This window comes from Nicotiana tomentosiformis, chromosome 2 (assembly GCF_000390325.3).
Source record: "Nicotiana tomentosiformis chromosome 2, ASM39032v3, whole genome shotgun sequence".
Lineage (NCBI taxonomy): Eukaryota > Viridiplantae > Streptophyta > Magnoliopsida > Solanales > Solanaceae > Nicotiana > Nicotiana tomentosiformis.
This window is the reverse complement of record NC_090813.1, coordinates 115,274,004-115,284,534: the sequence shown is the minus strand read 5'-3', so window position 1 is coordinate 115,284,534 and position 10,531 is coordinate 115,274,004.

Here is a 10,531-nt window from a genome sequence, read left to right as displayed (position 1 = left end):
CTCTTCGCGAACGCGAAGCGATGGGGGTGTTACCCTTCGCGAACGCGATAAGCCCATCGCGAACGCGTAATGTTAGGCACTGGGGAGGGGGAGTCAGCCTTTTCTTCATCGCGAATGCGAACACTGTCTCACGAACGTGAAGACCAGGGAAGGGTAGACTACACGAGCACTGTCTCGCAAACACGAAGGCTTGGTAGCTTATACTCTTCGCGAACACGATAGTGCTCTCGTGAACGCGATGAACACTGTCGCCCAGCACTTAACAGAATCCAAACACGGGATTTAGCCAAAAAAATCATTTTTCTCAAAAACCAAATGGTGTGAGGCGATGTTTCAAGAGTCATTTCTTCCCCAAAGTGTTGGTAAGTGATTCTAAACCATTTTCTTTCAATTACCCATTACATTTCTTGAATTTTCAACCTAACATCTAGAGTTTTCATGGTCGAATTAGGGGTTAGGGTAGAAACTTGGGATTTCGGGAATTTAGACCTCAATTTGAGGTCGGATTCTAAAACCAATTATATATTCGGGCTCAGGGATAAATGTGTAAATTTGTTCCGAACCTCGGGTTTTGACTAAGCGGGCCCGGGGTCGATTTTTAACTTTTTGGAGGAAAATTTGGGAAATTTAATTTATGTAATATAATTGATTCCTTTAGCAATATTTGATATTATTGAGTCATTTTTGAATAGATACGAGTGGTTTGGAGATGAATTCCAAAGGAAAAGCTGTGATTGCGAATTAAGTGGCCTTCAGAGCGAGGTATTGTGTCTAACCCTGACTTGAGGGAATTAGGAACCTTAGATTACTTGTTTAGTGTAATCCATGTGAGCGGCGTATATGTGAGGTGACGAGTACTTATGCGCCGCCAATTTACCTATTTTCCATATTTCTCTGTTTTTCTTATATTGTCTCTTTCCTATGCCAAATTGCTACGTGTTATATAGTGTTGTTTAATTTATCGTTCTTATCATGTTTACGGATTTTCTGGTGATAATTGAGTTTTTATTTCAAAGTTGAGATTGATATTATGGAACCAAATATTGAAGTAAGGTTTGTACTTGTTATTCTATCTCCCTGTTGTTATTTATGCATTGCATTATGGTAAGGGAGAGTGTTAATACACAAAGGGTGATGCCGTTCCATATTGTGAGTGTTAATGCACGAAGGGTGATGCCGTGCCATATTGTGAGTATTAATGCACGAAAGGTGATGCCGTGCCATATTGTGAGTGTTAATGCACGAAGGGTGATGTCGTGCCATGATATGAGAGTTAATGCACGAAGGGTGATGCCGCACCGTTTCTATTAATTTTATCGTGAGATTGAGAGTAAAAGCACGAAGGGTGATGCCGTGCATTTTTCCTTATTATATTCACTATTCCTATTGATTCATGGTATATTGACTCCTTCGGTGATCTTTCTGTTGTTGTTTTATATCTTGTATTCCCCTCAGTATGTTCCCCTCACGACATTTCCTATTTAGTTCTTCATTTCTGTTATTTGTATATACACTGTTAAATTGTACAGGTTGTTTTGTAGGTGCCTTGCCTTAGCCTCGTCACTACTTCGTCGAGGTTAGGCTCGACACTTACCAGTACATGGGGTCGGTTGTACTGATACTACACTCTGCATTTTCTGTACAGATTTTGATACCGACTCAGGTTGATCGAGAGTTTGCTATTGGTTTGCTGTTCGGAGACTGAAGGTAGATCTGTCGACGTTCACAGACCTTGAAGTCCCCGTCAATCTTTTATGTCCTACTATTTTCTTTCATTCAGACAGTTGTATTTCTTTCAGACTATTACTTGTAGTAAATTCTAGAATGCTCGTGAATTGTGACTCCAGATCCGGGTGATAGTAATTAATACAGTTTTATGATATTTCGCACATATTATATTTCATCTTAGTTAATTATTGTTAATTACTGAATGTGAATAAGGAATTGGTTTAATAATTCTCTAACGTTGGCTTGCCTAGCAAGTAAAATGTTAGGCATCATCACGGTCCCGTCGGTGGAAAGTTTCGGGTCGTGACATTTCCCCTCCGTATAACGTCATGACGGCACCTAGTCTCTACGACTAGGTAAGCCTAACATTTGCGGAATAATGAAATAAAAACATAATTTTAACACCTAACCGTTCAAAAATACACAGCAAATCCTGAAACCCGGAACATCGTGAATCACAAACTACAAAAGGAAAGATCTAGTATCTCTATACATCAGAATCTAACAAGGAAAATACAGAAGATAATGGACATGAGAAAGAGTAGAAGGGGACTCCGAGGTCTGTGGACACGACAGATATACCTTGAAGTCACCAAAGCTGTCCCGCTCACTGATAGTGCGGCTGATAAGGTGCACCTAGATCTACACATGAAAAACATGTGCAGAGAGTAGCATGAGTACACCACAATCGGTACCCAGTAAGTGCCAAGCCTAACCTCGATCGAGTAGTGACGAGGTCAGGTTAGGGCCCTACTGGAAAATATATAATAAAAATAATATAGAGTGTAATACCGCAATAAAATAAAGGTTGGAATTTAACAACAATGCAATCATAGAAGGTAACAGCTCAGTACACAGAAATCACAACAGGGGTTCTCCCGAGATGCCGTCTCGTAGTCCCAAACGTAAATGTGCAGGGGGAACTCTCGGAATACCGTTCCATAGTCCTAAAGTAAATATGCAGTACAAGGGGATCTCCCAGAATACCATTCTGTAGTCCCAAAGTAAATATGCAGTATATGGGGATCTCCCGGAATACCGTTCTGTAGTCCCAAAGTAAATATGCAGTACAGGGGGATCTCCCGGAATACTGTTCCGTAGTCCTAAAGTAAATATGCAGTACATGGGGATCTCCCGGAATACCGTTCCGTAGTCCCAAAGTAAATATGCAGTACAGGGGAATCTCCCGGAATACCGTTCCATAGTCCCAAAGTAAATATACAACACGAATGATAGAAATACAACTACATCACGAAATATTTACAATTTAGACTAAGTACCAGTTAGGGAAGAAGCAGGAAATTTATTAAGCATGCTGCACAGAATTCACATAAACAATTAAGACACGTAGATATGTTGTATTAGACTAAACAGGATAGCTACACATATTGGAATAACTCAATTAAGAATGAAAATAGATTAGTACTCATTAAAATGGTATAACTCAAAATAACAGGAAAACATGTTGCTGCTCAGTAAGAAAAATCGGGTTTTATCACAACTAGCCCGTGTACGTACTCGTCACCTCACGTACATGGCGTTCACATATCACAATAGTTCCAAATCTTAAGGGGATTTACCCCACACAAAGTTAGGCAAGCCACTTACCTCGAACCAAGCTCAATCAATCGGTCACAATGCCTTTCCCACGAATATTCGGTTCCGAATGGCCCAAATCTAGCCAAAAGCAATTACATATCATAAATACAACAATAATAGACTCTTCTAATTAATGAAATCAACGTTTTAACGAAAATTCTAAAATTAACTCAAAAATCGTCCGTGAGACCCACGTCTCGGAATCGGATAAAAGTCATAAAATACGAAAGCCCGTTCACTCACAAGTCTAACCATATCAAATTTACTAAAAACCCGACCACAAAACCCCTTCAAAACTCGAAATCTTTGTTGAAGAAGTTCTTCAAAATATTTCCCAATTTCAACCCCAAAAATCCGAAATTAAAGAGGAAATTAATGATAGATTAATGGGATATAACCATAAAGGAGTTAAGAATCGTTATCCAATCGATGTCTCTGAAAATCCCTCAAAATCGCGTCCAAATACGAGCTCCCTATCTCAAGTTTTTGGTAAAATGGCAAAACCTTTTTTTTTTGGAAATTTTAGCACTGCCCAGCGATTCCTTAATCGCGATAGCGGAAATAGCCTCGCGATCGCGAAGAACAACTCTACTACCCCAGAAATTACTCTACGCGATCGCGTAAAGCACCACGCGAATGCGATGCTCTGGCTCCCCTACTCACGCGATCGTGAACATCCGTACGCATTCGCGATGAGCAAAGCACGTGGTCCAGCTTTGGTACACTTAACCCTACGCGATCGCGACCCTGTCTTGGCGAAGAACCATCTCACATCACTACACGTTCGCATGCCCATGTCCGCGAACGTGAAGAACAATTCCATCCTCTGCCCAGCTAAGCCTACGCGGTCGCGGATCACCCCACGCGATCGCATATAAGGAAACCAGAACTCAGATACCAGAAAACTTCAGCAACCTCCTAAGTCCAAGAATCGATATGTTGGGCGTCCGAAACACACCTGAGGCCCCCAGGACCTCGACCAAACATACCAACCAATCCTAAAACACCAAACGAACTTAGTCGAGCTCTCAAATCACATCAAACAATGCTAAAATCACGAATCACCCTCCAATTCAAACTTAAAGAACTTGAAACTTTAAAATTCCACAACCGATGCCGAAACCTACAAATCACGTCCGATTGACCTCAAATTTTCTGCACAAGTCATAATCAATATTACGGACCTACTCCAACTTCCGGAATAAAAAAACGACCCCGATATAAAAAATTCCACTACCGGCCCAAAGCTCCAAAAATTTGACTTTCGCAATTTCAAGCCTAAATGAGCTACGGACCTCCAAAACACAATTTGGACACGCCCCTAAATCCAAAATCACCTAACGGAGCTAACGGAACTGACATAATTCCATTCCAGACTCGTCTTCACACAGTTCCAACTACGGTCTAAATCCTAAGGCTTAAGCTCTCATTTAGGGACTAAGTGTCCCAAAATACTCCGAAACTCAAAACCAATCATCCTGGCAAGTCACAATAGCGGAAATAGATATGGGAAAAGCAGTTAATAGGGGTTCGGGGCTCTAACTCTCAAAACAACAGGCCGGGTCGTTACACTTTCACCTAGCTTTTGGAGATAAGTAATTTCCACTAAATGTGAATTAAATACTTAAATTATGGGTATATTAACATGTGGACATTAGTGAAAAACAAGGGTTTAGAGGAAGACCTAGGTTTTTGATAAAAATGAGATTTAACTACAAAATTTATTATGGAATTTAGTAAAAATCATATATTTATGTTCCTAAGGTTATGGGTAACATCTTTCTTTCAAAATTTTCGGAATCCGAGCATGTGGGCCGGGGGGGGGTGAATTTTAGGAATCTTGGAATTTAGGTTGGGTAATCACTTAATTGGTGACATTATGAATTTTTAGCATAAATTGATTAGTTTATGTAATATTTGACTAGCTTCGAGTCGTTTGGCGTCCAATTTGGAGGTTTGAGCGCGTTCTTGAATTGGGAAGTAGGAGTTGAGGTGAGTTAAGTCTCCTTTCTAACCTTGTAAGAGGGAATTAACCTCATAGGCGAATTAAATAAATGTGTGTATCTATTTGTGGGGGGCTACGTGCATACGAGATGACAAGAGTCCGTACGTAGCTACTATTGTGCTATTGTCTGGGTAGTTTAGGAACCGTATCATACTTTATTCGAAATGTTTGTGCCCTTACTTGCTAATTCAATTACTCGAATCATGTTAGAATTTGACAAAAGAATTCAAAAAAGGGCTAAGTTCACCTATTTAAGGAGTTTATTAGAATACTTGATTGTAAAATGAGAATTTGTGTTTCGTTAAAAATCATTGCTATTTGTGGATTGGGCCGAGCGCCTTGGTAGTAAATAGATGCATCTAAGGTTCGCGCCGTTCGACCCTCCGGCAATGCACAATTTAGTATTATATTGGACCGGACCGTGCGACCTCAGCATAATTGCGCATGTTAATTATTTGTAACCCTCCGTGATTTATATTGCTTAAATGCCTTGAAATGTAAGTGGTTAAATGATATGACCAAAATTGAAATTTTAATTTTTGAAAGAGGTACTTATCTCTTCCCGTTATTGAACTATTAGAATTATTCATGATATCTATACTTAGCATAACACTTTAATTACATTATTATTGGCCCTAGTAAGTGTCAATTCGACCCATCGTCACTACTTCTTCGAGGTTAGGCAGGATACTTACTGGGTACATATTTTTTATGTACTCATACTACGCTTCTGTACTTAATTGTACAGGATCTGAGGCTGGTGCATCTAGTTTCCCATCCGGCGCGCATACCTGATCTTGGACCGAGACTTCACGGTGAGCTGCCCCCTTCTGAGCCGTTCAGCTGCATGCCGAAGTTTCTCTTTTATTTTTATCTGTCTATTCTGTTTCAGACAGTAGGATAGTCTTATATATTCTATTAGTTTCCCACACACTTGTGACACTAGATCTTGGCACGTATTAGTATACTTTGATTTTTGGATTGTAGTTCAATAGTTATAACTGCTTTTAGATGTTTCCGTTTGTTAGCCTTAAAAATTCATTATTTATCAAATGCTTTAAATGTAAGTAAAGCTAAATGTTGGAATTGCTTAATAAACAGAAAATGGGAAATCACTAAGTTGTTCACTGTTGCTTGTCCAACAACGGTGTTGGACGCCATCACGTCCTGACATGGAGTTGGGTCGTGACAATATGGTATCAGAGCACTAGGTTCACGTAGGTCTCAGAAGTTATGGGCAGGCCTAGTTGGGTCTTGCGGATCGGTGCAGAGACATCCATACTTATCTTCGAGAGGCTATGGGGTGTTAGGAAACTACTCATTATTCATATCCTATCGTGCAATTGATGGTATACTAAATTTCCTTCTTTTTTTCTCTTGCAGATGGTGAGGACGCATACGACAGACATTCTAGACCTGGAAAGTGCTGCTCCCCCCGTTGCTAGAGGCCGAGGCAGAGGCCGGGGTAGTGTACCGGCCTGAGGTAAGGGCCAGAGCTGCCCCAGTAACACCACCAGCAGATCCGGTGGAGTATCCCATTGTGGAAGATCAGGGCGAGGTGCCCGCAACAGAGCCAACCCCGGTAGATTTCATGATAGCACCGGGCTTTCAGGAGATCATGGGCCGTATACTGCGGTTCGTGGATTCTATGACCCCGAATGGTTTATTTCCAGTAGACCCAGCCACATCTCATGTGGGAGGGGGAGCACAGATCCCTACTGCTCAGGCTCCTGGGCATGCAACTGCAGTGTATCAGACTTCGGGTACATTACCTGCGGACGGGGCTCATCCAGTTGCAGCAGTGGCACCTGAGCCTAGATCGGCTACGGACGGCGATCTGTAGAAGTTATTAGACATATGGACTAGGCTACACCCTCCTGTCTTTGGAGGCGAGCACCATGAGGATGCCCAGGATTTCGTTGATAGGTTCAAGAATAGACTGCACAACATGAGCATACCAGAGTCTCATGGGGTTGACTTCACTACTTTCCAGCTGGAGGGCAGGGCCCGTAGATGGTGGCAGTCTTACCTTCTTGGTAGACCAGTGGGTTCTCCTCCCATGACTTGGAGCCAGTTCTCACAGCTTTTCCTGGATAGGTATATTCCACCCTTGGAGAGGGAAGAGTTGCGGTATCAGTTTGAGTAGCTTGAGCAGGGTCAGATGTCAGTGATCGACTATGAGGCGAGGTTTTCCGAGTTGTCTCGCCATGCACTTATGATACTTCCTACAAACGTAGAGAGAGTATGGAGGTTTGTTGTGGGGTTGCACTCCGGTATTAGGGCTAATATGGCCCAGAAGGTTGAGATGGGGACTTCTTATCAGCTGGTAGTAGAGATTGCTTAGAGGATCGAGGGCTACCGTCTGAGAGGGAGAGAGCCGGTGTAGCAGGACAAGAGGGCCCACTTCTCTAGGGAGTTTAGAGGTGCCCCGGCTAGAGGCAGAGGTCAGTTTGGGAGGGATAAGCCTAGCAGGCCCCCATATTCATCACCACTACCTCCTCAAGGTACTCCAGCGCGCCCCTATTTCCGCACCACACAAGAGAGTTCTTACTACCCACCATCCCTCCAAGGTTTTTCCAGTGGGTACTCAGGTCACCAGGGTTCTTCCAGCTCCTATCTTAGTGCTATGTTGGAGAGTTTATACCACCCACCGACTATTCAGGCTTCTTCCAGTAGGTCTACATACCATCAAGATCAGACATCAGGGCAGCAGATCGCCGCACCAATGGGCTGTTTTAAGTGCGGAGATCTCAATCATATGAGGAGATTCTGCCCCAGACTTCAGGGCAAGGCAGTGCAGTAGGGTCAACAGCCCATGATTACAGCACCAGTTGTCCGACCGCCCAGAGGCGGAGGGCAGGCTGGCAGGGGCCGTCCTAGAGGTGGAGGCTAGGCAGGGGGAGGCTAGTCAGCTACAGTTTAGTCAGGCAGAGGACAGCCTGCCGGTGCTCCAGTTAGATTCTATGATTTTCCATCCAGACCAGATGCATTAGCCTCAGATGTCGTGATCACAGGTATTATTTCTGTATGCGGTAGGGATGCTTCGGTATTATTTGATCCAGGGTCTACCTATTCATATGTGTCATCTCAGTTTGCTCATTTTCTGGATATTCCTTGTGAGTCCTTGGGTACTCCTCTTTATGTGTCCACTCTTGTGGGCGATTCTATGGTTGTGGATTGGATCTACCGGTCCTGTGTGGTCGCATTCTATGGTTACAAGACTACATCGGACCTTCTATTGCTTGATATGATCGACTTTGAGGTCATCCTGGGCATGGACTGGTTATCTATATATCACGCCATCCTTGATTGTCATGCCAAGACTATTACCTTAGCGATGCCAGAATTATCGAGATTGGAGTGGAAGGGTTCCTCAGTTAGTATAGCTATTCGGGTCATCTCTTTTCTGAAGGCTCGACATATGGTTGAGAAGGGTTGTTTGGCTTATCTAGCTTATGTTCGGGACACCACCGTAGAGTTTTTGATGATTGATTCAGTGCTAGTAGTCTGGGAGTTTGCCGATGTGTTTCCTTCTGACCTTCCAGGAATGCCGCCAGATCGTGATATTGATTTCCGTAATGATTTGGCTCCAGGCACCCAACCTATATCTATCCCACCGTACCGTATGGCTCCGAACGAATTGAAGGAGGTGAAGGAGCAGCTTGAGGAGTTATTAGCAAAGGGGTTTATGAGACCAAGTGTATCACCTTGGGGTGCACCAATGTTATTAGTGAAGAAGAAAGATGGGGCTATGCGGATGTGCATTGATTTTCGCCAATTGAACAAGGTTACCATCAAGAACAAGTACCCGTTGCCACGTATCGATGATTTGTTTGACGAGTTGTAAGGTGCTAGGGTGTTCTCTAAAATTGACTTGAGGTTAGGGTACCACCAGTTGAAGATTCGGGATTCAGATGTTCCGAAAATGGCCTTCCGTACTAGATATGGCCATTATGAGTTTCTAGTGATGTCCTTCAACTTGACTAATATCCCAGCGACATTTATGGATCTGATGAACCAGGTGTCCATGCCTTATATTGATTCCTTTGTTATTGTCTTCATTGATGACATCTTGATTTACTCACGTAGCCTGGGGGAGCATGAGCAGCATTTGAGAATGGTACTTCAGACCTTGCGAGAACAGAAGCTATATGCTAAGTTCTCCAAGTGTGAGTTTTGGCTAGAGTTTGTGGAATTCTTGGGGCATATTGTATAAGGAGAAGGTATTAAGATGGATCCCAAGAAGATTGAGGCAGTTTAGAGTAGGCCTCATCCCGCTTCGGTGATCGAGATCAGGAGTTTCCTAGGGTTAGCAGGTTATTATCGCCGGTTTGTGCAGGGTTTCTCATCCATTACAACACCTCTGACTAGATTGACCCAGAAGGTGCTCCGTTCCGTTGGTCTGATGATTGTGAGGCGAACTTCCAGAAGCTCAAGATAGCTTTGACTACAACACCGGTTATAGTGTTGCCCTCTAGCTCGGGAAAGTATACGGTATATTGCGACGCTTCACGCGTTGGCTTAGGTTGTGTATTGATGCAGGATGGGAGAGTTATTGCATATGCTTTGCGTCAGCTGAAGATTCATGAGAAGAATTACCATGTGCACGATCTAGAGTTACCCACGATTGTTCATGCTCTTAAGATATGGAGGCATTATCTGTATGGGGTGTCATGTGAGGTTTATACTGATCATCGCAACTTACAACATTTGTTCAAGCAAAGGGATCTCAATTTGAGGCAGCGTAGATGGCTCGATTTACTGAAGGATTATGAAATCATCATTCTTTATCATTCGGGCAAGGTAAATGTGGTCGCGGATACCTTAAGTAGAAAGGCAGAGAGTATGGGTAGCTTGGCATTTATTTCAGCAGGGGAGAGGCCACTAGCTTTGGACATTCAGTCCTTGGGTAACAGACTTGTGAGGTTGGATATTTCAGAGGCCAGCAGGGTTCTTGCATGTGTTGTTGCCTAGTCTTCACTATTGGGGAAGATCAAGGCTTGGCATATTGATGACCTACATTTGGAAGTTCTTAGAGAGACGGTACTACAGGGTAGTGCCAATGAGGTTTCTATTGGCGATGATGGTATTTTGCGACTCCAGGGCCGGTTATGTGTTCCCAATGTCGATGGCTTGAGAGAGAGGATTCTAGAGGAGGCACACAGTTCTTGGTATTCTATTCATCTAGGTGCTACGAAG